The sequence below is a fragment of the Echinops telfairi genome, unplaced genomic scaffold (genome assembly GCF_000313985.2).
Source record: "Echinops telfairi isolate 266 unplaced genomic scaffold, ASM31398v2 ScPeMD7_60;HRSCAF=208, whole genome shotgun sequence".
Taxonomy (NCBI): domain Eukaryota; kingdom Metazoa; phylum Chordata; class Mammalia; order Afrosoricida; family Tenrecidae; genus Echinops; species Echinops telfairi.
Window position 1 is genome coordinate 11,333,200 of NW_022103958.1, and position 26,005 is coordinate 11,359,204.

Consider the following 26,005-nt stretch of genomic DNA (forward strand, 5'->3'; position numbering starts at 1 on the left):
GGATGTTTTCGTGATGCACACTTTCTTTACATAAAACTCTCTTATACATGAGTTGCTGTGGATTTGTTTCTCTAAAGTACCAAGACTAATACAGTCCAACTGTAAGGAATTTTGTTTTCTTGACATTGATTTGCAATCCATATGGAAGACTGACATCCTTCATCATCAGCAGCAAGTGCTTCAGTTCCTCCTCACTTTCAACAAACAAGGCTGTGCCAAAACCATATTTTCAAACTACAAGATTCATTAATATACTTACATGAAAACAGAGAAACTGAGTCTCAAAAAGATAATACAATTAGTTCTAGGTCCCACCACATTTGGAAATGTCTTCAGACACTTAGGGAGAAGAAAAGTCTGACCTTTTTAAAAATAAATAAATGTTTCTAGAAAGATAAGGAAACGTGGCATTTTCTTCAATATGCTTCCCCAAACAGCCTTCACATTCATTTTGCTAGACATTTGTACTTGCCTAGCTGAAAGTACATTTTTGACCTCTAGGCAGGCATTCTGCCTAAATATAGAGACACCCACAGAGAATTTGCCAAAGAGTAAGGAAGGGAATTGAATTTTCTTTGGCACATTTGGTGCACGATCGCAGGCCTCTTAAAATTTCACCTGGCTTTTAAGTATTCTCATTTTCTATGGTTGCCATAAGAGAGCAGTCACCCATTGCTGTTGACTTGATTCCAACTCACGAAGATGCCTGTATGTCTGAGTGGAACATCCGTACAGGTTTCCTTTGGTACTTTTTCAGCAGTAGACGTCAAATCCTTTCTTCTGAGGCATCTGCAGGTGAATTGGAAGCTCCAACCTTTTGGTTGGCCGCTGTGTGCTAACCATTTGCATGACTCAAAGGCTCCTGTTGGTTGACAATAGACATTTATTTTTTCACAGTTCTGCAAGGAGTCTGAAATCAAGATATCTGTAATCAAGCATTACCCTCCCTCGAGAGGTTTTAGGGGGACAATCTACCACTTGAATCTTCCAGCTTCTGGAAATTCCAGACAGTCCCTGGTCTATGGTCTCATCATTCCCTTATCTGCATCCTTGGTCATATTGCCTCTTCCTGTTCTGTAGGTTTCGGTGTCAAACCTCCCTGTCTGGTTTGCTCTAATGTGGACACCTGCTTGACATCTGGAGCCTCTCCGAATATGGAAGACCAGAACAGAGGCAACAGAATAATCCAGAAAAGGTCCTCTCCTCAAGAATCTTAGCTTAATCCTATATGTTGCTATATAATCAGAGTCATATTTGGTGATGTTCACAGGTACCTGACTGAAGTCATGCACTAATTGCCTTGCTGGTGTCAGGTATCATCAAGAGAACTTCCACTCATGGCAATCCTGTGTACCACAGACTGAATCACCACTCGAATCTGCACCGACCTCACCATTGTTGGAATACGTGAGCCCACTGAGCTCTCTTATTGACTATAATTCTCTATTTGACTAACCAGCTTTTCTCTTTCTTTTTAAAAGAAATCTTTTTATTGGGGGCTCTTACAGCACTTATCACAATCCATAACATACCTCCATTGTGTCAAGCACATTGGTACATATGTTGCCATCATTATTTTCAAAACATTTTCTGTCTACTTGAGCCCTTGCTATCAGCTCATTTTTACCCCTCCTCCACTCTCCCTCCCTCGTGAACCCTTAATAGTTTATAAATTATTATTGTTTTCAAGTCTTACACTGACTGTTGTCTCCCTTCACCCACTTGTCTGCTGTCCGTCCCCCTGGCAGGGGGTTCTATGTGTTTCATCGTGACCTAACCTCCTTTTCTAAGCATGCTTTTCTTTGTCAGGTATTTGTCTCTCCTGATACCATGTCCAAAGTTTGTGAGATGACAAGCTCTCTCCATCCTCACTTCTCAGGAACATTCTCGCTATACCTCTCCCAACACAGATTTACTTGTTGTTCTGGCAGCCCCCAGTACTTTCCATATTCTTCACCAGCATCTAAATTTAAACACGCCGAATTTCTGTGATTTCTTAATTCATAACCCCGTTTTCCCAGGCCTCTGATGAGAGGGGAAAGCAGGGCGGCTTGAATGAAGTACATCTTGTTCCTCATGGTGACACCTCTGTTCCTTCGCACTAGGAAGCGGTCTTGTGCAGCAGATGTACTAAAGTCCTATGTCATTTGATTTCTAACTTCTACTTGCATGAGCATTGACTATATCAGCATTGTTGCTTTTATGAGGTTCCATGGAGTTGGTCCCAACCCATAGAGACCCTCTGCTAAATTGCAGGAAACCCTGCCCCGTCCAGCCCAGGCTTATAATTACTCCTCTGCCTGAGCCTATTGTTGTAGCCACTGTGTCCGTCCATCTGCCTAAGGACTTTCCTCTTCTTCGCTGACCCTCCCCTTTATCAAGCATGCTTGCTTTCTCCAGGGACTAGTCTCTCTTGACAATATGCCCAAAGTATGTAAGATGAAGCTTTGCCATCCTTGCCTATAACGAGCACTCCGTGCATATTTCTTCCAAAACTGATCAGTGTGTCCTATGAGCAGTCCACAGTCTTTTCATAATTCAAATGCACTGATTTTTCTTTGGTCTTCCTTATTCAACGTCCAACATGTGCCTGAGGCTATTGAAAATACCATAGTTTGGGTCAGACGCACCTGATTATGCACCTGACTAAGTAAAGTGAAATCCTGAAAACTTTAATCTTTCCTTTCTTTATGATAATGTTGTCTATTGGTACAGTTGTGAGCACTTTTTTCATTTATACTGAGGGGTAATCAATACTGAAGGCTGCAGTCCTCCTTGATTTCCCCGTAAGAACTTCAAGCTATCTTCGCTTTCAGAAAACAACTTTCATCATCTGCATATTGCAGGTTGTGAATGAGCCTCCCTTCAATCTTCATAAGGGCCACTCTCCTGAGTTATTTGCTGAGAATACAGCTGAATAAGTGTAGTAAAAGTATACAACCTTGATGTATACCTTTTATGATTTTAACTGATGCACTATTCCCAGGTATTTTTCAAACAATTGCCTCTTGGCCTTTGTGCAAGTTCTGCATGAGCAAAATTAAGTGTTCTAGAACTCTCATTCTGCACAAGCTTGTATATAGTTTGTTATGATGTGCACAGTCGAATGCCTTTTACATAGCCAATGAAACAGAATTAAGCATCTTTTTAATATCCCCTGCTTTCAGCCAAGCCTCATTTTGTGTCAGCAATGGTATCCATCGTGCCACATTTTCTCCTGTATCTGGAGTGATATCTGCAGTCACCATGGATGTACTGCTGCAAAACTTCTTAAATATCCTCTTCCATATTTCTCTGGCATTTTAATGATATCGTTCAACATTTTTGACATTTGTTGGGTTACACTTTGAATGGCCACACATTATGAGTGTCCTCCAGTCTGACTTGTTAGTATCTCCAGAACCACATAAGCTTTTGAAACATTTCAACTGGCACACTGTCAAGTCCTGGAATCATGTTGTTGTTGTTTTCTTAATGCCTTCAGTGCAGTTTCAGCTTCTTCCTTTAATATCATTAGTTCTTAATCATGTGCTACCTCTTGAAATGGTTGAATGTTGACCAAATATTTTTAGTACAGCAACTCTGTGTATTTCTTCTATCCTCTTTGCGTGCTTCCTGCATGGTTCAGTATTTTGTCCATATAATTCTCTGATAATTCAACTTGAGGCTTGACTTTTTCTTCAGCTCCTTCAGTATGATGTGTACTGAGAGAGTCCTTCCCATTTGGTTTTATAATTCTAGATCTGTACATTTTATTATAATGATTAGCTGTCTTTGGAATTGTCTATTCAGTTCTTTTGATTCATCATGTATGCCATTTGCTTTAAGTACTGCATATTCAAGAGCAAGTTTCAAAACCACTTTGGTCTTTTTTCCTTTCCTGACATCTTAATGACTTTTGCTTTCTTCATGTATGATGTTTTTTTATGTCATCCTAAAGCTTTTGGTCCACCATTTATCCCACTACATCAATTAATAACATGTGTAACAGAAAAGAAGACCCACCCAACTAAAAATTTGGTATAATAATTAATTATTAATAATAAGTACCACTAACAGTTATTGAGTACTCATTAGAGACCGGCAACCTGGCTAAGTAGTCAATACATACTCTCTCTTCTTAATCCTGAAGGATTGATAAAATCAGTTATAGCTAAGGTATTTTATGCTTAGAAAGGTTCAGTGACTTATTGAGTGTCACACAGCTCAGAAGTAATGGAGCCATGATTCAAACCTAAGTAAGTTCACTATGAAATTTACATTGTTATCTAATATTATATTCGCTGGAGTAGAAGATAGAAATACGTATTCTTCCTTTCCTGTTATTTTAGCAGAATGGGATTAAGGGTAGGTCCATAGATGACCTTCAATGAAGCCTCATCTGAGGAAAACCAGAGAGCATTTGCTAAAGCAATACCATTCTTCCCTTCGCAGATCTCCACTCCTACTCTCTAGCAAGTGTACCCATTTCCTAGGGCTACTTTTAACAAGATATCACTAAGAGGGCCACTTTAAACTTCCGAAATTGTATGTCTAAGAGTTCTGGAGGTGAACAAGCCAAATTCAAGATTTCTTCAGAGCCATATTGTTTCAGAATTCTTTACAAAAAGTATCTTTCCTGTGTCTTTCAGCTTCTGATTACCAAAGTGTTTCTTGACTTGTAGATAGAGCATACGCCCATGTTCATATAATTGTCTTCCCTCCATTTGTCTCTGTCTCCCTTTAATAGTTTTTGGTGTTTCAGATGCATAAAGATTTTTATAAAAGTTGTTCAATGAGATTGTTTGCATTTTTAATCATGTCAATGTGTTCATTATTTCCATTCTCTCTGTTGTTTGCAGTAATCTAGCTTCCCGGTCCCTCCTTACCTTCTTCCATGTTTCAGGGTAAATGTTGACCACTTGGTCCCTTTAGTTGATTATTTAAGGGAGCATAGAACTCATAAGTGGTATTGTTGATTTTCTAACTCAGTCTATTGTGTGGATGAAAGGTGACTGCCGGAGTGGTTTCAGTCACAAATTCCAAAGGTGTTTTAGAGAGAGAGTCTTAGAGTTCTCAGTATTTCCCAAAGTGGGTGTCCACTGGGAAGGGCTGAAATGATCATGGAGGGAGCATGGCAAAAAGAGATATCTGCCCTTTAACCTGGATCATGACCTATAGTCCAAACATTTTTAATTGCCAGGTGTGCTGCGTGATTTTTCCCCCTGAAAATGTAGGCTACCCACGCGCTCTAGTCTCTTTCAGACCAGTTAGCAAGGCCTTTTCAGGAACTGAGGTGGTGTCCTACGTGTTTCTACCTGCCTTTCCAGACTCTCCTATTGTTCTCCTGATGAGAAGGATCAGTCATGGCCTTGCATCTAGTTCTACTGGTCTCCGACTGTGGCTTGAGTGATGTGAATGAATCTGTCTTTGAATCTTTGTTTTCTTTCATTATCTTTTGTTCCAGATGAGGAGAGACTAATGTTTGTATATTAGATGCCCACTCACAAGCCTGAAGACTTCTGATGCTATTCAGAAAAGCAGGCTGTAGAACATTATCTTTATAGTTATCTTATGCCAGTTGACTGAGTTGTTCCATGAGACCATGGTCCTAGCCTTGTTGCAAGTAAACCTTTTCTGTAAGGTGTTTGGATATATCCAAGAAGTATCCAAAACTGTGTCCCATCTGCTTTATTATGTATATGAGCAACACAACCATCTGTATATATGTACTAAAACATTGGTTCTTTATCTGTGGGTCATGATCCCTTTGGGGGTTGAGCGACCCTTTCACAGGGGTCGCCTGATTCATAACAGTATCAAAATGACAGTGATGCAATAGCAACAAAAATAATTTTATGGTTCGGGGGTCACCACAACATGAGGAACTGTATTAAAGGATTGCGGCATTAGGAAGGTTGAGAACCACTGTGCAAACAGATGCACTGCATATAAGCGCTTTTATACTCACATGTATAGATACCACACATTTTTTTATTGTTGTTGTTTCAAAATCATATGTTACAGCATTTACTAAAATTGTTACTTATTCTTGTTAACCTCTTAATGTCTTCATCACCTTGGTCTAGTGTAGTTACTCTAGTTTATGCATATTGAATGTTGCCTTCCATATCACCAAAACTAATAAATGTTTACTATCTAAAAAATTATTCTCCTTCACCACCTTCACATCCCTGGTAACCATCAAACAATGTTGCTTTCAATGCTTTTTACAAAAGTGAAACAATATAATATTTGTCTTTGGGGGATTAAGTTATTTCACCCAGGATTGTGTCCTCTAGATTTATCCAAGTTTTATTTCACAGACCATTGGTTTTCTTTTAGAGTTGCATCATACTCCATTGTATGGATGTAACATCATCTGTTTATCTACTGATGGGAGCTTAAGTCATTTCCATAATTTTAAAAAGGTGTAAATAATGGTGTAATGAACATAGCTGTGCATATGTCTATTTGTGTCACTGTGCTTATTTCTAGGATAGATATCTAGGAATAGTATTGCTGTATCACAGGATATTTTTATTTCCAAATGTTTAAGGCGGCACCATACCATTTTCTATAGTGGTTGTATGGCAATCCATTCCCACCAGCAGTGTCCTATAGTTCCTGTCTCTCCACAACCTCTTCAGCATTTGTTGCTCTCCAGTTTTTTATCAGAACCATTTTTTTCATTGGTGAGATGATGTTTTCTTGTTTTAATTTGAATATTTATAATTGTTATTGATCAAGAAAATCTCCTCATGTGCTTGTTAGTTGCCTGAATGACCTTTTTGGTGAAGTATTTGTCCATTATTTTCCTATGACCATTATTACTATTATTATTATTATTATTTATTATTGAAGTTGTTGTCTTTCTGTTGATTTGCTGTTGATGTTGTCTATGTCTTTTAGAGCATCAACCCTTCTTAGATATCATTGCCAACATGTTTCCTTTCCAGTCTGGGGGGTTCTTTTTTATTTTTTTTACTCAATCTGATAGTCTTTTGATGAGCATATTAATTAATTGTTAGGAGGTCCCAGGGCTCAGTAAATGAATTTATATTCCATTATTTGAGAATTTGTAGTTGTGCTTGATATACCATTTATTCAAACAAACAAACAAAAAACAGGTCCCTTAGCTTTACCCCTTTTTAAACTCCAAGGAACTTGATATTTTAGCTTTAACATTTAGGTTCTAAGACATTTTGAGTGTATTGCTGTGTACGGTGTGAGGTACGGATCCTGTTTCAGTTTCCTGTAAATCCATATCCAGTTTTACCCACACCGTTTGTTAAAGAGTTGTCCCAGCCTTAAGCAGACTAGTATCTCTTGTCAAAGATTGGCTCTCCATATGATGATGATGAATAGCTCTTTCATTTTATACTAATGTTATTCAGATTTTATTAGAACCCATGCTAAACTGGTAAAACTTGATATTAACTATTGCCAAGCCAAAAATAATTCACAAAATATTCACAAGATTATTACTTCAACATGATCCAGCGGAGACACAATTCAACCCATAAGAGAAATCCTGCCCCATTGCCTTCCAGGTAAAGCAATCACCATGTTGGCTATTCTTCCTAACGTTTGGATTTAGCACCTGCTCTGTATCAGGCACTGTTGTATCAGTCAAGGAGAGAGCCGTGACTAAGCAAGGCCAGGTCCTGGTCCCATGGACGACACAATCCAGCAGGGGGAGACAAACAACTCCCCCAATGAAGTCTATCACCTAAGTGCTCTGCAGAGAATTAAAACAATGTGATTGACAGTGTCTGGGTAGCTGCTTGAGTTAATAGGTTAAGGGCCTCCCCTACAAGATAAAAAAGATCGCTAGCTACAAAGACCAGAGGAGACATGTTCTAGGCAGACAGAAGAGCTAGTACCAAGGCTTTAATATGGGACTGGTGATGGGAGCAGCTAACATACAAAGGCAGTTGATGCAGGCTAAGTAGGCCTAAGGAATTTGAATTTTATTCCTGATGTGATGAGAAGACTTTGGAAAAACTATACCCTCTTTCAACCAACAACTACTGCCGAAAAGGGACATTTCTGTCCAGCAAAGACATAGATAAAACTAAAAAGGAAAAATTCCCCCAAAACTAATTTTACTTTGACTTCTTCCGTTAATACTTCATATGACTAATACAGGAGACAAAGAGAGCCCCCAAACACTTTCAGGAGCTGAATTTATATCTGGAAGGTGAGTTTTTTGACACTTCAATCAATCAGAGGATGCCATTAATCTGCATATTGTGTTACAAGAAGCTGCCTTTCTTCTCATTTTTTTCTTTTCTTTTTGTTCTTCTCGAGAAATTAATTCATGTCATTTCCATTTGAAATCCTTTGGTATTTGATGGCACAGGCACTTAGAGGCACCCTTCTATGACTGGAAGCTGAGTTTAATTGCATTGCTTGTCAGCAACACCCTGGGGGTGGGGGGAGGCATGCCTGCCAGGCTCCTGGGGACCTTGAACTTGTCTCAGGAAAATAATTGACACAGGTCTGTAGATCTGGATGTAGGGGGCTCAGGTATACTGGCCTTTGTTGAGTGATGCTGGCAATTTGCTTCTGAACATTTCCCCAATGTTGTATTTCCCCGGGATAGGAACATTTGAGCACGTGTTTGTAACATGTCATAGATTTCATTTTAGAATTTGGCTTTGAAAAAGTCTGAACTTGGAAATTGGGGGAGCAGTCTCTGCAGTTAGACTTGGAGACAACTGATTTGTTTTCTGAAAAGATTGAATTATGTCAATCACTCTGTTCTGTTAATTGACCTGTTAAAAGTAAATCAACAGGCAGAAATAATCTAGTACTGAATCATAGTGTCTCAGAGTCCAAGGGCCCCAGGAGGTCATCCGACTAGCAGATCTTGGACTTTTGCTTTTTATGTCCCTAAAATAGCCTATCTCAATATGGTGATTTGATGCCTGTCTTTTAATTGTTGCCAGATATAAACAATCATGAACAAAGTTGAATGAGGATTATTAGGAAACAGGAGGTGGTTTAATTTTGAAATATAGGAATTATACACAAATTGAATATTTGATTTAAATGTGATTGATCAATAAGACAAGTGCATGGCCTTGACCTCACTCCTCTAGTTTTGCCCTCACCAGCTAGTGGAAATGTCATCAGGGACACTCTGTGAGAACTGATGTAAATGCTTTAAAAACCTCACAGACTTATCGCCTGGGCTCGAGCAAGTCTAATGTTAGGAAACGGTAGCACCTCCTTCTTTATTCAGAGGGCTTGAATTTCTAGAAGTGCTTGATTATTATGAAATGGAAGTTATGCAAGACCTTCAAATAATATCACATGAGTACCCAGACCAACCACAACCAGCAACCATGCATGCATCTCATTGGCGAACGAACTGGTAAATTTCTAACTAACAAGACCACAGCACTTGGCAGGTGTGACATTGACTCTCTCTTTCTAACTCCACAGCTGCTGCTTTCTTCTAATTCTCCCAACCTCTGAACCCAAAATCAAAATCACTTTTTGTCATCTCTGACTCCTGGGGCGTAAAGTCAGTGGCTGCATTTCTGGAAGCCTGTCTCCAGGTCTTTCGACTAAGGGCACCTCTGGATGGACTCGAACCACCCATCTTTGATCTGAAGCATTCACCATTTATAATAACCAGGGACTCCTCATAACCCTACAGAGTTTCCTAATTGTGCTCCTTTGTCCAGGTATTCTTCTCAGAGTCACCTGCCTACTGATCTGTGGACAACCTTTCAAAAAAACCCCAGTTGTATCATGTCACTCATTAACTTGATATCACTTAATAGCAAGAATTCCTTAAACAGAAAAAGGAAGGGGGAGAGAAAGACACCCCCCCCCTGCACTAACTGCTACCTCTAAACTCATTTCTTGGCATTTCCTATCCTTCTCTGACATAAATTTTCACCATAAGGACCCACCCTAAAATATCTATGGTTCTCCAGAAAGGCAGCCAATGAGTCTTTGTCAAATTCAAACTCTGGTCTCTAAAATTCCAAACATGTCATGTTACCACGCTGTACAGTTTTCTATGATCCTCTTTCTGATGATAACTAATCTTTTGCAAAACAAAACAAAAAAGCAAGCATCTTTGGGTGACAATGAAAAAAGTTAATACTGTTACCCAGTTTCATGCATACGAAGGAGTTCCTGAGTGACCCAGATTTATTAATACACTTCCCTGCTAAGGGAGATCTTGGAATTTGGAGTGGCTTTGGAAGAAAGGGTTGGTGAACAATTTTAGAAACTCAGCCGTGGAAAATTCTATGGAATAAAGGTCTATTCTGACACACATGGAGTCATCATAGTTAGAACTGACTCGGGGCATCGAATCTATACACCACAGACCCCATTGAAATACGTGCTGAGTGAATATTTTTTCAGTAAATAAACAAAGTGGATTAGCTCAAACTAAATTTTTAGTACCTGGTGTGAATGTTTTATGATCTCTCTCTTAATGGGTAATGGATAAACCAAACTTACTCCCCTGGAGTTGATTTGAACATGCGGTCACCCTCCCTGTATGAGGGAAGAGAACTGCCTTGTCCCATATCCGCTATGCTAACAAGCCTCTGGTTGTGGCCTTAGGTGCTTATACATTGGAGTGGAAGGATAAAGATACCATGACGGAGAGGGCAGCCCTTCAAAGATAAACTTTGTTCACATTTATAATTTTGCCACCCTCTAAGCCAGTGGTTCTCAACCTTCCTAATGCCACGACCCTTTAATAAAGCTCCTCAGTCGTGGTGACTCCCCAACCATAAACTTATTTTCATTGCTTCTTCAGAACTCTAATTTTGCTACTGTTATGAATCAGGTAACCCCTATGAAAGGGTCATTCAATCCTCTCATGACCCAAGAGGAAGGATCCCCAGTGACAGTTGCTCAGTTCTTAGTTGCTAGCCCAAAAGTTCAAACTTACCACCCGTTTTGTGGGAGAAACGTGGCAGTCTACTTCCATAAGGATCGCAGCTGTGAAAATCTACGGGGCAGTTCTAGAGCTGTTATGAGTCCAAATGGACTTCGCTGCATCATGTTTGACTCTTGCTTTTAAGCTTGTATAAAAAGAGCACAGCCTATCGCCCAAGGCAGTGGTCAGCTATGCCTCCACCTCCGATCCCTGAGAACCACCTGTCTTTGCCAGGCTCGATAATCCACTGCCATGGCCACACAGAACCCACAGACAATACTTACAATGAAAGGCTGTTTATTAGGGATGTTAACAGATTATCACAAGGGAGACCCAGTAAGCAGTACTCATTGGTTCCCAACTGTGCGTCTCCTGGGCCAGTAGCCAAGTTTTGGCCAGTCTTCGACTTCTCAGCTTTGGGGTTCTTTGGCCTCTGTGCCCCAGCCTGTTGCTCTACCACCCAGTTGTATAGTCTCTATGCTGCTTCTTAGTGCGGTCCTTGCCCCAACCTCCAGTCTCGTCTTGGCTTCTTTCCTCTGTGCTGTGGTCTCTGTGCCTCTGATCTGAGCCTCTACCACATCAGACAGTGTTCTCCAACAGGCTTCACTGGTGGCTCGCCTTTCAGTAGTTTTCTTCCATGTCAATTTCTCTGTGCTTCGGAGATAGCTCTTGGACACAGAGGGATGGCTTTAATGGCAGTGTGGCTTTTGGACCCCCAAGGAAACAAATGGTGGTGACTTGGTTCATACCCTCTACAAAAGTGGAGACTGATCCTACCTTCATCCTGTCCATTTGCATAGCAAAGAATTCCCTCCCTAATGGCCTCCCAGCCAGAGGCATCGGAAACAGAATTGATAATGCATCTCATAAGGGAGGATGGCCAAAAGGATTATGGCAAAAGGGTAATTGACTGCATCTTACTTTGAGATTAAGAAGCAAAATTAGGAATTTAAAAGTGACACACTCTCATAACCTTTTCATTCAAATCAACAGAAGAACATTGAGCAATCGTTCACAGGATCATAAGTAATATATATATATATTTTTTTTTTTTTCAAATCCCAAAGTGGCACAATTTTTATTTTGTGAAAAACCCTGAAAATTCTTAAAACTTCACTAATTTTTATTATTTTTTAGGAATGTTGTCAAATGTAGTTTGCAATAGAATGCCCAACACTCAGTCACTTAAGACTTCCCTCGGGGTAAAGGGCCCACAACTCCAGCACATGTGTCATAGTCCTCATTTGTCACAGGGATATTTCTTTCTTTTTCATATATATATATATATATATATATATATATATACACACATATATGTATATATAATATCATTCCATAGTTCAATCACATCCAGAAGGATTGTAAAATTGTCACTACAATCAGTTTCCAAACATTCTTTTTAAACATGGACTCCTTGACATTGTCTCCCCTTCACTCCTCCCTCCACCACTGAGCCCCCTCTCCCCCTGTCTCTATAGGTCATCTATTCTGGGTTTCGTATACTTGAAGTTGTGTTATATGTTTTGCTGGGTTTTGGTATATGAAACAAGGATATTTCTTTTATATCTCATTACCGCTATCAAGCTCCCGGGGTTGGTTATAGATTTAAAAGATCTATGTTTCTATGAAATGTCCCCATCCTTCTCTATTTTGGAAGTTAATTTTGACTAATATTTCTTTATCTACACTTTGTTTTCTGTTTTGGTGGGGGTGCTGCTGATTCCTCTGTACGTACAGTAATGATGTTTTCAAAAGTCTGTATCATCACCTACGTACGCATCTATTCACATTCTTCTCCAAAAGCTTCGCATGGTGGAAACCTGAATTTTAAAAAAATGCAGATTGCTGAATCCTTATTTGATCTGGCACTACTAAATCAGCAGAGGGGCTGCAATCACAGATGTGCTAATGCATCTTCCATGTGAAAAAACCTGGATGGTAAAAATCTATGCACTTCATTTTCCAATAACACACTCGTAGTGTGGTGAAAGAAATGAGGCTATCGTTTCTTGAGTCTGCATTGCATGGCTAATGCTGAAATAAAGTGATATTCTGTAGGAGTTTAGTACCAAGTGCTGATTTAGCTAGAAAAATGCAGCTGTCTTCCCAAATTACACAACTGGATTCACACCATCTACTAATTCCTGATGGGGTTTTAAAGATACCTTTACCGGCAGTTTTCTTCCTGGTGCAAAGAAACCTCATTTAGACTGGAGAGGGAATACCACCGTGCAGTTTCTGAGGATCCCCAGTGGCAGGCTGCTTAAGTGCTCAGCTGTTCACCACGAGGGCGGCAGAGAGTGTGAGCTTATCCAGAGGCTCACGGGCGAAAGGCTTGGCGAGCTGCTTCCTCGAGATTAAACCCGCTGCCCTTGGCTTAATTCTGGCTCATAGCAGCCTGGTGTTGTTTTTCTTGTTGTGAGGTGCCAGCAAGTCTCTTCTAAATCAAAGCAACCCAATGTAAAACACAATGAGACACAGCCTCATCCTCTGTCAGCCTCACAATCATGGCCATGCTCAAGCCCATTGGTGCAGCCACTGTGTCATCTATCTCCTTGATGCCCTTTCCTTTTTTTTTTTTGGCAACCTTCTACTTGAGTGAGCATAATGTCCACTTTTCAGCGACTAGTCTCTCCTGATAACATGTTCAAAGTCGGTGAGACAAAGTCTTGACATCCACACTTCCAAAGAGTATTTGGACCGTAGTCCACAAGATGGAGTTCCTTGTGTTTCTGGAAGTCCATGGTACATTCAATAGACGTTGCCAACAGCCTAATTCTCATGCATTGATTCTTCTCCCGTCTTTCTCATTCATTGTCCTACTTTTGCATGCATAGGAGGCGATTGAAAATACCCATGGCTTGGGTGGGGAGCACCTTAGACCTCTAAGTGACATCCTTGCTCTTCAACACTTTCGAGAGATCTTGTGCCACAGATTGACCTAACGCAATACATTGATTTCTTGCCTGCTACTTCCATTGATTATGGGCCCATGGGAAATACATTTCTGGCCAGCTTCAACCTTTCTCCATTTATTGTGATGTTGTCCACTGGTCCGATTGTGAGGTTTGGTGGTCTTTATCCTAATTTGTAATGCATGCTGAAAGCCGCAGTCTTTGATCTCCATCAGCAAATGCTGCACGTTCTCCTTGCTTTCAACAAGGAAGGTTGCATCATCTCAATATCAAAGTTTATTAATAAGCCTGCCTCAAATTCTGATGCCGTAATTTTCTTCTTATAGTCCAGTTTCTCTGATTATTTGCTCAACATACAGATTGAATGAGTATGGTGAAGGGCTATAGCCATGATCACACCTTTCCTGATTCCAAACCACAGAGTACTTCCTTGTTTTGTTTGTATCACTGCTACTGGTCCATGTGCATGTCCCATATCAGCACCACGAAATGTTAGGAAATTTCCTTCCTTTTCCTCAGTGTTTTCCATAATTAGTTATGGTACACACCGTTGAATGTCTTTGCATAGTTGATAAAACACAGGCAAACATCTTTTTGATAAGTCTGTTTTCAGTCAGGATCCACTTGACCTCAACAACAGTACCTCTAGTTCCAGACCCTCTTCTGAATCTAACTTAGGCTTCTGCAAGCTTCCTGATACTGTGATGTACTGCTGCATCTGTTGTTGAATGAGCTGCAGCAAAACATTACTTTCATGTGATATTAATAATAGCGCTCAATAATGTCTGCATTGTGTTGGGTCACCTTTCTTTGGAACGGGCACAAATATGGATCTCTACCCATCAGTTGACCCGGTAGCTGTCTTCCAGATTTTGTGGCAAAGGTGGGTGAAGCCTTCCAGTGCTTCGTCAACTTGTGGAGACATTTTCATTGGTGTGCCGCTAAGTCCAGGACTGTCTCTAGGAATTTTTCAGAGCAGAACTGCCCCATGGGCTTTCCATGATTGTCAACCTGTCTGGAAGCCCCTAGAACATTTTCCTCTTGCAGAATGGCTAGTGAATTCAAACTGATGGTCCTTCTGTTAGCAGTCAAGTGCTTTAACCATGGGACCAGCAGGACTTTTCCATAATGACTGCTGCCAAGAACACTGGCAGTTCTAATCTGTCCCATAGGGTTGCTCTCAGTCAAAATTGATTCTCAGGGCCCTTACCAACAATAACTCCTTTGAACCAAAACGAGCTACCTTCGAAACCAGTGACAAAGGAGAGTGTGCTCTGCAGGGGCTAGGGTTAACACTTTTATAGTAGTTCTAAAATATGATTGTGTTCATAATTTGTCTGCCACGTTGCAATATACTTGTTCCACTCTACTTTCTTTTTATTAATTTAAGTCACTCTGGAATTGTCATTGTTTAGCAGTATCTGAAATGGGAAGAATTGTTCCTCAAGATGCTCTCTTTCAACTATGACCTTCCTTCCCAATTACAATTTGCCATTGATACCCACACCCACTTGTCCTAGAAAGAGCCTTGAAACAACAATTTCAGGTCTGGACTCTCTTGATCTTTACCTGACATCTAACAGCCTGATCATTCCTCCCATTGTGATAAGCTTCAGCCATATTAATTTTTAGGTCCAGATCTTTAATTTTTTTCCCTAGAATGCACCCTGTTCCATGTTCCATATCCTCTGGCTACAAAATAGGCATTCCCAAGTTGCTGGGGTGCATGAACAGGAAAAGTGTTGGACTAAACTAGTTGATTAATTGACAGTTGAGATTCACCCAGAAACCCCTTGGAAGACAGGATTGACTTTTGAAAAACCACAGTCCTGAAAGCCTATGTAACAGGTGTACACTACATGCCCATGGTCATTATGATTTGGCATTTACTTGAGGACAACTAACAACAAGCATCTAACAACTGTGTGGTAGCATTCATAACGCTTTTAACACATTCAGTCTTTCTTTCTTTCTTTGGGAGCTCTGGGACTGTCTCTTTTGTAGGGGTAGCTTTTTCACCTCTCCTTTCCTCAATTCTTCACCTTCTGGTAATCTTCTGACCACGTCACATCATCACGGACTGCAATCAGAATACCTGTCATCTACCGCCTTTTCTCTCCGGACCAAGTTGACCATTCTTGTATCCATTCTAACAAAATAGATTAGGAGATTTCAAAAGGCTAGGCATTGTGATAAGCAATGTGAGTACCAATAAATCCCCAAATAATCTTTGCTATTTTATATATACTCAGGAGGCATTTGCAGCTCTTCAAATTGACTGCTCATGCATTGTTTATTCATGTACTGACTATTCATGTAAGGATGTTTGTGCTTTTCTCGTTTATTCCTAGTAACTATTTCGAGGAAGTATTTATGTATTAAGGAGTAGAATCCTTTGTTAAATACATTGCAAATAGTTTCCCCAATGCTGTGGTTTCTTGCTATACACATGGGACAGAATTTTGCTTTATAGTTTCTTCCTTTAAATTTTTTCATCAGCTTTTCTTTTAAAGATGCTCATTGGGATGAGTGAGGAGATGAATTGGGTAAGAAGGAAGACTAGTGGCAGAATTCACAGAGGAAACAGAATGCGCTCTGTGACAGAGATAAGGAATCAGGCTAATAAGTAGGAGGGTTGGGCACATGTGTGCACCATCCCTTAATTAGAATCAACGGATGTGTTTAGGAAAGGAGGAGTCAATTATGACTTCCCTACCCGCTGACACATAATAAGAGGTTAATATACATCTGTGAAAATGATATGTGAGAATGAGCGAGTGAGTGAGTGAATGACCTCTTATGTGAAGAATTGCAATTCCTATAATCATTAAAAAATATTTAGCCCCAAATCTATTTGGGCATACAGATTTTAGTTGAGGGCAATGATTACCCTGGCTTTTCACCCAGTTCTTTTTTTTTTCTCTCATTCTTTTTTTTAAATCATTTTATTAGGGGCTCATACAACTCTTATCACAATCCATACATACAGCAATTGTGTAAAGCGCATTTGTACATTCATTGCCCTCATCATTCTCAAAACATTTCTTCTCCACTTAAGCCTCCAGCATTAGGTCCTCATTTTTCAGCTCTTTCTCCGCTCCCCTCTCCCTCGTGAGCCCTTGATAATTTATAAATTATTATTTTGTCATATCTTGCCCTGTCCAACGTCTCCCTTCACCGACTTTTCTGTTGTCCATCCCCCAGGGAGGAGGTCACATATAGTTCCTTGTAATCGGTTCCCTCTTTCCAACCCACTCTCCCTCTATGCTCCCAGTATCTCCACTCACACCACTGGTCCTGAAGGGATCGTCTGCCCTGGATTCCCTGTATTTCCAGTTCCTATCTGTACCAGTGTACATCCTCTGTTCTAGCCAGACTTGCAAGGTAGAATTTGTATCATGATAGTGTGGGCGTCACCCAGTTCTTATATGCTCATTTTGTCTTTAAGCTTTGGTGTGACATCCCAATGTGGGTGGGATGAGCTGACCATCCCTTGTGCTTAGCTAAGTATTTTGTTTTTCCATAGGATCTTAGTCAGTTTGGTTCACAGAGAAGTGTGAAAAAGTTCTTGTGCCATTTTTGGACCTACACTATTGCTGTGAAATATGTTGGATGGAGGAAAGATAAACAGAGAGGAAATGCACAAAAAGCCCTCATGACTGTCAGGCTACATTGTCAATGAAGCCAGCCAAGATCGGCAGAGCTGCTTCTCTAAGCCCTGCCTAACCTTCAGACTCATGAGAAGTAATCAACGACTGCTGTTTGCTGCAACTGAATTTTTGGATGGTTTATTATGCAGCGGTAGCTAGCTGATACAGACAATATGTTTCTCTGATGAAATTATCCTCGTGGTGGAATTTCCCTTAGCGCTTATTTATTTATAATTAAAAAAAATCATTTTATTGGATCCCAGCAAAGTAGGATTGCAAACATAATTTTTATAAACCTTTGTTGTTGTTGAGTGCCGTCATGTCCACTGCAATGCACAGCTACCCTAACAAAACAGCAAAACCCTGCCAAGCCCACCCCATTCCCATAATCGTGGTTATGTTGGAGCCCATTGTGGAGCCTACTCTGTCAAGCCTGTCAAGCATTGACAGTCTTCCTCTTTACCAAGCATGAGGTCATTCTCCAGGGACCGGTCTCTCATGATGACGGGACCATAGTGTATGAGACAGGGTCTCACCATCCTTGTTTCCAAGAAGCATCCTTGTTGGGTAGCCATGGGGATCCTAAAAACTCTTTGGAGAAAATAATTGTGAGAAAATTAAAGATACATGAGAAAATAGTTCAATATAATACTGAACATGTAATCTTCAACCTCCAAAACCATAAAGCCAGAGACTATAGATGGTGCCAGCTACCACTTCTAATTGCTTTAGAAGGCATTACCTTAGAAGGTCTAGGTCGAATGAGAGATAAATGTGAACCAATAAAAAGGTCAGGGTTATGGGTCAAATAGAGGCACATGAAACACCTAAGATGATGTCTCTTCAAGTCTGGAGCTAAACTGTCTATCAAGACTCACTTTTTGGCCAAATAAGCAATAGTATAAGGTGAGCAATAACATTAAGGAGGTATGTATTTTTTAGAATAACCAGCCATTCAAGAACAAAATAGCAGCATCCCCTAATACAAAATTGAGAAGACAGGATGGCTTATTAAAGAAGGAGTATTGGATATGGTAACTATGCAATGGGTAATGCTACTTGTGGGGATGGCAATCAATGATATGAAATAAAATGTGTTTGGATTATTGAATGTAAAACTGATTTACTCTGAATACTTTCACCCAATTAACAATGCAATTTTATTTTTTAGATATTTTTAAAAATTAAAAAAACGAACATTTTATTGGGAGCTCTTGCAGCTCATCACAATCCAACCATCCATACATACATTGTAAAGCACATTTGTAAATATTTTGCCATCATCGTCATTTTTGAAACAGTTTCTTTCTACTTGAGCTCTTGATATCAGCTCATCCACCCCCTTCCTCATGAACCCTTGATAATTTGTAAATTATTATTGTTTTTGTGTCATAAACCAGCTGCTGTCTCCCTTCACCCACTTTTCTGTTGTCCATCCCCCTATGAGGGGGTTATATGTAGATCATTGTGATCAGTTCCTGCTCCACCCCCCTCCCCTTCCCTTTACATTCCTGGTATCACTACTCTCATTCTGTGTGTTGCAAGTTCTTCTCTGTACCAGTGTACGTGCTCTGGTATAGCTAGATTTGTAAGGTAGAATTGATGTCATGATAGTGGGGGAAAGGAAGCATTAAAGAACTAGAGGAAAGTTGCATGTTTCATCAATGCTATACTGCACCCGGACTGGCTCATCTCTTCCTTGTGACCCTTCTGTAAGGGGATGTCCAAATGTCTGGGCTTTGGGTCTCCACACCATCTCCTCCTCATTCACATTGATATGTTTTTTCATTCTGGGTCTTTGATGCCTGATCCCTGATCCCATCAACACCTCATGATCACACAGGTTGGTGTGCTTCCTTCACATGGACTTTGCTGCTTCTCAGCTAGATGGCCACTTGTTTATCTTCCAGCCTTTGGACCCCAGACATTATATCTTTTGATAGCCGGGCACCATCAGCTTTCTTCACCACATTTGCTTATGTACCCATTGTGTCTTCAACGATTGTGTCAGGGAAGGTGAGCAGCACAGAATGCCGGGTATTACAACAAAGTGTTCTTGCATTGAGGGAGTACTTGAGTGGAGGATCAATGTCTGTCTGCTGCCTTAATACTTAACATATAAATATATGTACATAGATCTACTTCCCTATCATTATATATAAATATATTTACATATGTACACGCCTGTGTTTAGACCTCTGTACATTTCCTTTGCCTCTTAGTTCTTTCATCTATTTCCTTTTACTTTCCTCTTGCCCCACTATCATGTTTGGCCTTCATTCGGGTTTCTGTAACTCCTCTCGGCTACATTGCCCTTGATCAAGCCCCACCATGCATCCCATGCCATCCTCGTCATTGATTTTAGATCACTTTTTGTTCCCTTGTCCCAGGGTTTGTTGGAAACCCTCCCCCCTTCCTTTTCCCTGCCTCCCTCTCTCCTGTGTCTGCTGGAGCTGTGAGTCCCACTGTTTCCTCCTCTGGTTATGTATTCAGCCTACTCCTTAGTGTTTCTATTTTGATCATTCCAGTACATAAACCATCTCTTTAATATTTGGTGTACCACTGTGAAAAGAATATTGAATGAACAGACCTAAGACGTAGGTTTTACCTTTTCCTGATAACAGAATCTTACCCATGATCCAGTGAGTTTTGTATTGTTGCTGTTGTCGAGTGCTGTCAAGTCTGATTCAGAGGGACGTCCCCTGTGGGACAGAGTGGAACTGTCTGCTCCAGAGGTCTTGTGACATCTTCATCTTCACAGGCATAGATAGCCAGGTTCTTTCTTCTTCTCATGTAAAATGTCAGAAATACCAAAATAAATAAATAAAGCATTGGGACTGTAAACACTGTTTGATTTGGGGGCAGCATAGAAGGATATAAGCAACTCAAGGCAATGCATACCAATAGGTATTATTTGTAGCCAAAAATCTGAATTAAGATCTTACCTTGGCCACTTCTTAGCTGGTTCCTTTTGTACAGCTTCAACTCCAATTTCTTAGTCTATAAAATGGAACAATAAAGTCACCCACTTCAGAAGATCTTTGAGAGGGTTGCATGAGTTATTATCAGTAGCATGCTTGAGACTATTTTTGGCAACAGTAAGTTCACACGAAATGCTAGTTATCGGGGCAAATTTTACCAAGTTGAAAGCAGAGTAAGATAATGTGGGATGGAGGTTGAGTGATGTTTTAGGGCTGCTGGAGGAAGTACCTTAAAAAAAAAGCAGAGATTTGCATATCTAGTTGGGTTTTAGAATCCTCAGAGATATTTAAAATGATTGAGATAATTCCTAGCTTATTTTTTATCTCTGAGATACCACATCCTTTGAATATTATCTAGCACAGAACACATATTCAGTTCCTGCTAAACATGATATTTGATCATCAAAGTAGCTTTTTTTCAGTTAGTTTAAAACAGTTGTCATTTTATGTGACTACAGAGGCAAAATTTGATGCCATCATTCCACTGGTTCTTCCAATTCATTTTTAATAGTGTTGGAAATGAAAAGGGAATGCTGTTCCCAGAATGTAGCATTATAAGGGCATGCACCTTATGGGTGCACTGTGTTTCAATAGGGTAGCCCTACATCCTAAAGTCAAATTATTTACCAAGTGCAAATTACAGGTCCATGCATTTTTTTCTTTTCTAAGCAAAATTACTCAGTTCATTCTGTTTGCTATTTTGTATTTCTGATTACAAGATGCTGTCCCCTGCTGTTTGCTAAAGATTACACCACCAAGGGTCCCCAGCACAGTGAAAAAGCACGATCATTTTGTTTTACTAACAGCAAAATGTCTACAAATCAGCAGAGGAGAACAAAGGTAGACCTCTGTATGCCCATTGAATATGCCTGCTATGTGGGGACTGTGTCCCTCTTCTCACAGGTCATCTTCCTACAACAGAATCTGGTCTTATTCACAATTTTGCTCCTCAGCTGGGCTACTGAGATGTGCCTAATCATTGGCTGATTGTCCACTCCCAACCCCCACCCTTGCATTGACCTGACTTGTAGGAGAGATGCCAACTCATAGTAAAGAGGCTGCTATCTCAACTCATAGAGTCCCAAGGTTGTACATCTTTATTAGAGTGGAGAGTTTTATCTTTCTCTCAAGGAGCCTTAGATTGGTTTGGACCACCGATCTTGAGATTAGCTGTTCAAAGATTGCAAGGTCTTTTGTAAAGAATTTTACTTGAACATAAACCTTGACATTGTTGATGGTCCCAGGCAACCTCTATTGCATTGATAACTCTCTTTATGTGCTATCAACAACAATTAAATTTGCATGTGTATTTGGAAGTCAGTTCGCTTGCTTACTGCTTATCTCAATTCCCTTTGAGTCAAGTCAGTTGAGTAACAATTCTGCTGTTCCATATGGCAATTCAGGGCTGAGCATGATAGCTTGCTTTCTCTTGGCTGTTTTCTAAGCGTTCCTATGTTACCCAAATAGAGTAGGGTCAGCACAACTAGAAGAATAGGACTTTTGTAACTCTCGATTCATAACTTGGTTCAAAACTTCACCTTGACCAGGCATGGGAGGATTTCCAGCTTCCCTCGGTCCCTCTTTAGGCTGAAAGAATGATGCCTTTCTTGGGAGAGTGGAGTATTGGATTTGGTGATGTATATGAAAAGTCTTCTGAAATCACTTGGTGGCATGGAAGTCAAGCATTCACCTGAATCCCAAAGATCACAGCCACTAAGAACCCTATGAAGTGTAGTTCCCCTCTGAAACATGGGGGTTTCCATGGATTGGAACTAACTCTTGGTCAACAGGAAGTAGGAAAGGATCCTAAAAGACTTTGACACACTGCTGCTCTTCCTTTGTCACTGCTTTTGTCTGACTCTAAAAGTGAAAATCAAATGATTCATTTAAGGCCATTGATGGGGAATGAGTAACTGATGCGCGAAAAGAAAGTGTTGTTGAACGGGGAGACAAACAGGAATTGGAATCCTTTCTTTTTCCCTTTTAGCTAAGTAGCCCTGATACTTCCCTGCTGCTTTGTTTGATAGATTAATTAATTCTGAAAGGCTTTAAAGATGTCTGCTAGATAGCTAATAATCAGCTTTGAAAAACAAATCATTGGTCTTTCCCTTGCTGTCAAAGTCCCTAAAAAGAAACTTTTCATTTCTAATGGTTTTTAGCTGGCTTCAGAACCAGGGCTTAGGGTCCTTTGAAGCTGTCCAGAACAGCTAGTGAATGTACTTTTCAATGGTTTATTAGTTGATAAACTGGAATTGACATAATAGGGTAAGAATTTCAAAAGGCAAATTAAAGTTATAGCTACATTTCCAGTGGTGTTCTGAATCAGTCAATAGAGTATCCATTTAAAAACAGAAAACAATGCCATTGCCCCTCAACAAACTGGCATTTGCATGTAATTCACAACTATACCCACGCTCTCCAACATGATATCAGGTTATACTACATCACAATCTACGTGTAAATGAAGCCTGTCTCCTTTTCCAGGACCAGGTCCCATCTAGTTGACCTCAACCAACAGTGTGAGGGGCTGATTTTAAGATGCATATTCCTATGGAGTGTTCAAAGAAATCTGAGGTGTAATTATTTAAGATTACAACAAGAAATGATCCATATTCAATAAAGGAAGCAGGGAAGTAAAAAAAATGTCTAGTGTGAACTTAATATGCTCAAAAGATCCCTAGTGGCTGTGTGGGTTAAGCATTAGTCTACTCAAGGGAAAATTGGCTTATTCGAACCTACCAGCTACTCCACTGAAAAAAGCCAAAAGATAAGGCAGCCTGCTTCCTTAAAGCTCTATAATCTCAGAACCCCTACAGGGCTGCTCTATTTTGTCCTGTATTGTTGCTATGAGTCAGAACCCACTCCAATGCATTCAGAACTGCTCTCTCTGATGTTTCCATAGTAAAAACTTTCTCCCTCGGTCTGATGCTATTCGTTCTGACTGATGTGCTTTGTATAAAACTCCTGTTAAACCAACTACATATTATGAGGTCTCAAAAAAACAGAAGACAGTCAAATGATCACTGATTAGGAAACTTGAAATAAGAGGTTCTTACTTATTATCTATGAGGGCTTCCATGATCCTTTAATTCTATTTTTCCACAAAATTTTGAAGCCCTCTGAAATATATATAATAGAATTATAAAAATAAATAGATATTTGAACTATTACCCCCAATCTTATCCATTTTGTGTCTTAGGGTCATGCACCTGCGAGACATAAAATGAATAATCATCATCACTTACAGTAAGAGCCTCACCATAATTTCAGGTTATACCACAGAGAGGGAGAGAGGGACAAAACTTACAAAGGTGTACTATTCGTCCTGTCATGATTTTGAGGGTCCTTCTTTCTTTCTAAAGAGACTCGGTACAGTTGAAAGGTGGCACCGCTCTCCTAATACAAGTTGATGGAAGAGCCCACATCCAGGAGCGAGGGAGGTTGGAATTGAGTTGTCAAGCTGCCCTGAATGTCTTGTACAAACCGAACAGGCCAATTTACTGCAACACTGCCTAGGCTGAAGGCCTTTCCAGTCGCTTCCTCCTGGTGAGATTATCCTGCCCCACCACTGGCTCCCTCCCCAGTAGCTTTTCAGCAACTCCTAGATTCTCTCTGATCAGCCTATCCTCGGTTACAGTCTCTGGTTGATCCTCACCAGAGAAGCCCTGGGACAAGGTGGCTAGAAAGTATTAGGCTGCTGAACAAAAGATCCCCGTGGAAGGAGATGTAGTAGTCGGCTTTTGTAAAGGTTTTGGAGTGGCCCTGCCACTGTAGCTTGTATCAGTTGGAATTGACCAGGGCATTGGGTTGGCTTGGAATCTTTTCTTTGGGATTGGCCTGCTTGACTAGGGAAGCAGAGACTCTTCCCCGGTGCTGGGAAAGAAGCAGCTTTGTGTGCTTGCTGATGTTTTTGAATAAGATTCAGCACTTTCCATCTGTCCTTCCCAGTTCATTCCTTCGTGGCTGTTGAAGTGAAACCTGAGTGAGCCCCCTTGTGTAAAATGTGAGGGCGTGGAAAGGATAACTCAAACAAAACAAAAGTGATTGCCATTGAGCCGAATCCTACTCATAGCAACCCTATAGGACAGGGTAGAACTGCCCCTGTGGGTTTCTGAGACGGCAACTCTTTTCCGGAGTAGAAAAGCCTCATCGTTTTCTCTCAAAGCCACTGGTGGTTTCTGAACTGCCTACTGCAGTTTAACAGCCCAATGCTTAAGAGAGCTGCACCCTGCTAGGAACATAATTTCCCTTTTAAAAAATGACAGTGTGTGTGTCGCATAGCAATCCAATCGCTGGGCTGAGAGAGAGGAAAGCTAGGGTGCCCCACTCAAAGGTGGGTGACCGTGCTTCTATCTCCACAGAGCGGGCCATCGCCCCACCCCCACATCAAGCTCCTGCAGACTCCCACTCTTGTCTGAGTTTTCCAATCTAGAATATCCACCAGTAACTCTTCCCATTCTATGCATCTTTCCGCGTCACCCACATTTAAGACAACTTGGTCTGCTCTGATTTCACGCTTTTGGCCTTGTTGGAACCATTTTGAACCGGTTCCAAGCACTGATTTGACTCCAGTATCTTCCCCTTTGTACCTCAAACTTCTGGCTTTTAGGATGAAAGCAGGGAGGCTTTTCGGAAAAAGGGATTTTTGACAACTTCTCCCACACAGCCCCTGAGTTTCTTTGCCTATTATTAACCTCCTAGCGTGCTGGTGGTTGGGGGGTGGGAGGGGGGCCTGGTGTGGAGCGGGGCTGCTGTGCAACTCCGCTGTTCCGGATTCGCCCTCCAGGTGGCAGCTGCGCTACACCGTGGAGGCTCCAATCCGCTCTTCCCTGACTTCAAGTGTTAATGCAATTGACCAATCAGTGCTAAGATGAAGGGAGGTAATTGGGTAATTGTATTTTACTGATCACAAGCAGAGAGACGGAAAGGAAAAGGGGCAAGGCCGAGGGGCCCAGGGAAGGGGACTGCAGTCGGAGAGGAGCTTTGGGGCGCTAGGAGACTGCGCGTCGGGACGTGGCACCTGCCGGAAAGGGCTAGACTCACTGCAGCTGGCCGCTGGCACCGGGAGCGCCTGGACGCCTGTGGGGAAAAGAGAGGCGCAGGAAGGGGCAGAAGAGAGTTCACCCCAAGTGGATGGAAGGGGACCCGGGTTTCGGCCGCGCTGGGAGCTGCGGGCCCGGGCGATGGCGCTAAGGACGGTGCGGAGCAGCTGCGCTCCCGGGAACTCCTCTGCTCGCCCAGGACTGGGCGCCGGTGCCCGGAAGGGCTGCCCGACGAGGAAGCAACTTGTGGCTCCCAAACGTGCCCGACGCAGCTGGAAATGAGCTCCAAGCTGCCGTTTCCTTCCCGAAGGACCCGAGGAGCCAGCGACTAGGGACAACCCGCCCCCACGCGCTCTCCTTTCTTTTTTCTCCTTCCCTCCCCCCTTTTTTTCCTCCTCCTTGCAATATTCGCATCCTTCGTATTTTCATTTGCCTAACGCCCCGCCAGTCCCCTCGCTTCCCCCTCCCTGCCCGTTTTCCAATAAAAGCCCAGTCTGAAGTTCTTTCGCCGCGTCGCCCC

The 26,005-nt window shown here is 41.2% G+C and overlaps 1 protein-coding gene across 2 annotated transcripts in view; it reads left to right on the forward strand.

The window, feature by feature from the left end:
- LRRC4C (leucine rich repeat containing 4C) overlaps positions 1 to 26,005 on the forward strand; it is a 1,557,030-nt gene that overhangs the window by 1,322,968 nt on the left and 208,057 nt on the right. The window lies entirely within an intron of this gene.